The sequence below is a fragment of the Alligator mississippiensis genome, chromosome 1 (assembly GCF_030867095.1).
Source record: "Alligator mississippiensis isolate rAllMis1 chromosome 1, rAllMis1, whole genome shotgun sequence".
Lineage (NCBI taxonomy): Eukaryota > Metazoa > Chordata > Crocodylia > Alligatoridae > Alligator > Alligator mississippiensis.
In genome coordinates, this window is record NC_081824.1 from 453,301,921 (window position 1) to 453,305,016 (window position 3,096).

Consider the following 3,096-nt stretch of genomic DNA (forward strand, 5'->3'; position numbering starts at 1 on the left):
CAGCAACGACTTGATACCCAGCGGGAGTGTCATGCACTTTGCAGACTGGCACTTCCTCTACCGCGCCCGCCTCAACTGCCTGCCTCTGAATGGGGCCGTCCACTTCGGCCACTGGGACAAGAGATGCCGGTGATGCGGCTACACAGCGGAGACCCTCCCCCACGTGCTGTGCAGCTGCAAGCTGCATGCCAGAGCCTGGCAGCTCCACCACAATGCTGTCTAGGAAAGCCTGGTGAGGGCCATCCCAGACACAGCGGGGGAGATTTCTGTGAACCGCACTGTCCTGGCCTGAGAGCCAGATGTGACCCAACAATCAGCAGGAGCGAAGAGGCCAAGAAGGGCACGATCATGGACGTAACCATCCCCTTCAAGAACTGGCGCCAAGCCTTCACCAATGTCCGGGCTCACAAGCGGGAGAAGTACACCCCGCTGGCCAACATCTTGAGAGGCTGTGGCTATAACAGCACAGTCCATGTGGTCACTGTGGCAACGCTTAGATCCCAGCAATGAGATCGTCCTGCGTGCCTGCTGCATCTCCCACCCCTATGCCAAACTGATGCCCTGCCTCATGGCATCAGACATGATCCACTGGTCCCACGACATCTACGTGGAGCACATCACGCGCTATCACCAGTACTCTGACCCCCCAGACCGACTGTCACTGGACTGGACTCAGGGGACCACCTGAACCTGGTGCTGCAATTGATAGACTTTGAGCAGAAGGTTCAAAAATGGACCACCCCGGTCCACCAGAAGAGGAACCCTGCAATGAGACTCTATATATGGACTGAGGAAACCGTCTTCAGCCTACTCTCTCCATTACAGACCGTTGTACAGATTTGTGTGCATCTCTCCTCTGTCTTGGTGTTGCAACCCCCCTGCCTCCCCTGTCCCCACCCCCTGGCTTAGTTGGATAACATCATATTTTTTTAAACCTAGTTGAATTCCCCTCCTCATCCCCCATCCCTCTTTTGTTAGTCCCTCCCTCAGGCGGTCTATATTTCCTTACTGGCTTTGTCATCTTTTTGGTTCATAACTCTTAACATCCACTAATAAAATTCAAATCTGTTCTTATCAGTTTAATTGCTGATAACATCCTTGATGGGAACACTGATGCATTAAAAGCATTCTTGGCACAGGGAGAGGGCCTCCAGGTTTGCTTCAACCACTCCAGGTATCAGCCTAGTATTGCAGTGCTGCTGAGCCAGATGCCTGCTCCCCTACTAGGGGAACTCCCCACTCAGATCCAAGAGCAGCACAGGCCTGGGCCTGGGGCCTGAGTCACTACTCCTGGGTGACCGCTGCGGGGGGGGGGGGGGGGGGGGGGAGTCAGGCCCTATGCAAATTGGGGCCAGCCAGTTCACAGGGAGGCTGGAAGGGGCTTAGGCCAATGCATGGGTGCACACTCACCTCCCTGCCAGTCTGGCAGATGGCAGGCTGGGGCAGCCCCTGTTGCCAACAAGTACAGTGGCCTCCCTCCCTACCCCCCAGCCTCTCCAGGAAAGCCGCCTAAGACAAGATGCTGCCTTCGTCGAGCATTAGAAATCACCAGCACCAGCCAAGGCAAGAGGAGCAAGGGGGGGAAAGCCAAGCCAATACACAAATAGCCAACCCCAAGAGCACGTAGGCATGCGACTGGCAGGAATGAAGGAACAGGCAGCACCTCACTGGTTGCCTGCCTGCCAGGAAGCCTCCCCCCAGAAATGCAACTGTGCCCTACAATGCCCCACCCCACCACATACCTGCAATGCCACCCACAGGGCCACTGACTGACTGTGGCTTTCCTGCAGGGGAACCAGGCACTGTGGGACTGCCACCCAACCACAGCCCCATCCAGAGAGCCTTCAGCCCCTGCCATGGCCAGGCCTCATCTTGGTGGGCCAGGGCCCATCTTACCCTCAGCCCTAGTCCTCTCTGACCTGACCTCACTCATCAGGCCCCCTCGGCCCCTGGCCCTGATCCACCTCTGGCCCTGGGCAGCTAGTCTTGAAGGCTCATATCAGGGCAGCCGGGGTGAAACCCATCTGTTTCCTGGCTTGCCCAAGAGGGACCCAGGAGGATGGCGGAACAGGAGAAGACAGCAGAGCAAGATCCGGGCCAGACATGAGGGTGATCAATGGAGGAGAGACCCACAGGACTGCAGTGCTTTGAAAAGGTCAGGTACCTGAGGGGAGCAGGCCATGGGAGCAAGAGGTGGTGGGAACCCCAGGGTAGGTCAAGACCAGCAAGCTCATCATGGGAACTCCCAGCAAAGATGGAGTCCAAACCCTGGTATTCAATAGTTATAGGATTTGGATGGGGTCATGGAAGGCATAGGTAATTTTACATGCACAGGTGAGACATGGATGGGATTTATCACCTTCCTTCAGTAATTTATTTTGGGTCACCCCAGGGTTATTTTGGACAGCCCAAACTACGTAGTAAGCGAGGGGGCACTTGAGGTTTTTTTGTTCTAGGACTGTTTGCTTTGGGTGTGGGGAAAAAGGCTAATACTTGTCTAACAAAAATAACATGCATCATGTGCAAGGAGGAGGGATATATCCCTTGGGATTGCCAAACCTCATACACAAATAGAGCAAAAATGGGGAAAGCGGGGAAGGGGAGGGAGGAGATGGAATCTGAGAATGAGTGTGAAAAGTGATATGAAAGAATCAATGGGAGACGCGCACATCTATGGAGCTGGGTAAGGGGGAAGGAAGGATAATTGAATTGGGGTCAGGGGTGGTTATTTGTGGAATGAAGTCAGTGGCTCAGTGCATTAGAAGGGATAGGGGAAGAAGGGGATGGAAGAAGAGGTGAAGATTTGTTGTATATGGATGATGTTACTATAGTAGTTTGGGGTAGAAGGTCAGTGGAGAGAGTCTTGGGACATGTAGGGAGTGACAGGGAGGCATTGAGAGACATGGGTTACAGGTGCTGGGGAATCATTTAAAAAAAGGGTTGGGGGCATGGATACAGAAGGTGGTGGGATTGTGGGGTACAAGGGGATTATTTTGGGGGTGGGGGGAAGGTGGAATTGGGCAAGCAGGTGCTGCTGCCTATTATTTTGTTTACGGGGAGGGTTCACCCTCCTTCATGGTTGCAAGTGCAATACAT

General features: G+C 54.1%; 1 non-coding gene across 1 annotated transcript; it reads left to right on the forward strand.

Moving 5' to 3' along the window:
* Window positions 1–1,032: 1,032 nt before the first annotated feature.
* On the forward strand, window positions 1,033–1,219 carry LOC132247945 (U2 spliceosomal RNA). Its single transcript, XR_009459331.1, has one exon. It is a non-coding gene; the product is annotated as a U2 spliceosomal RNA (small nuclear RNA).
* The last annotated feature ends 1,877 nt before the right edge of the window (window positions 1,220–3,096 follow it).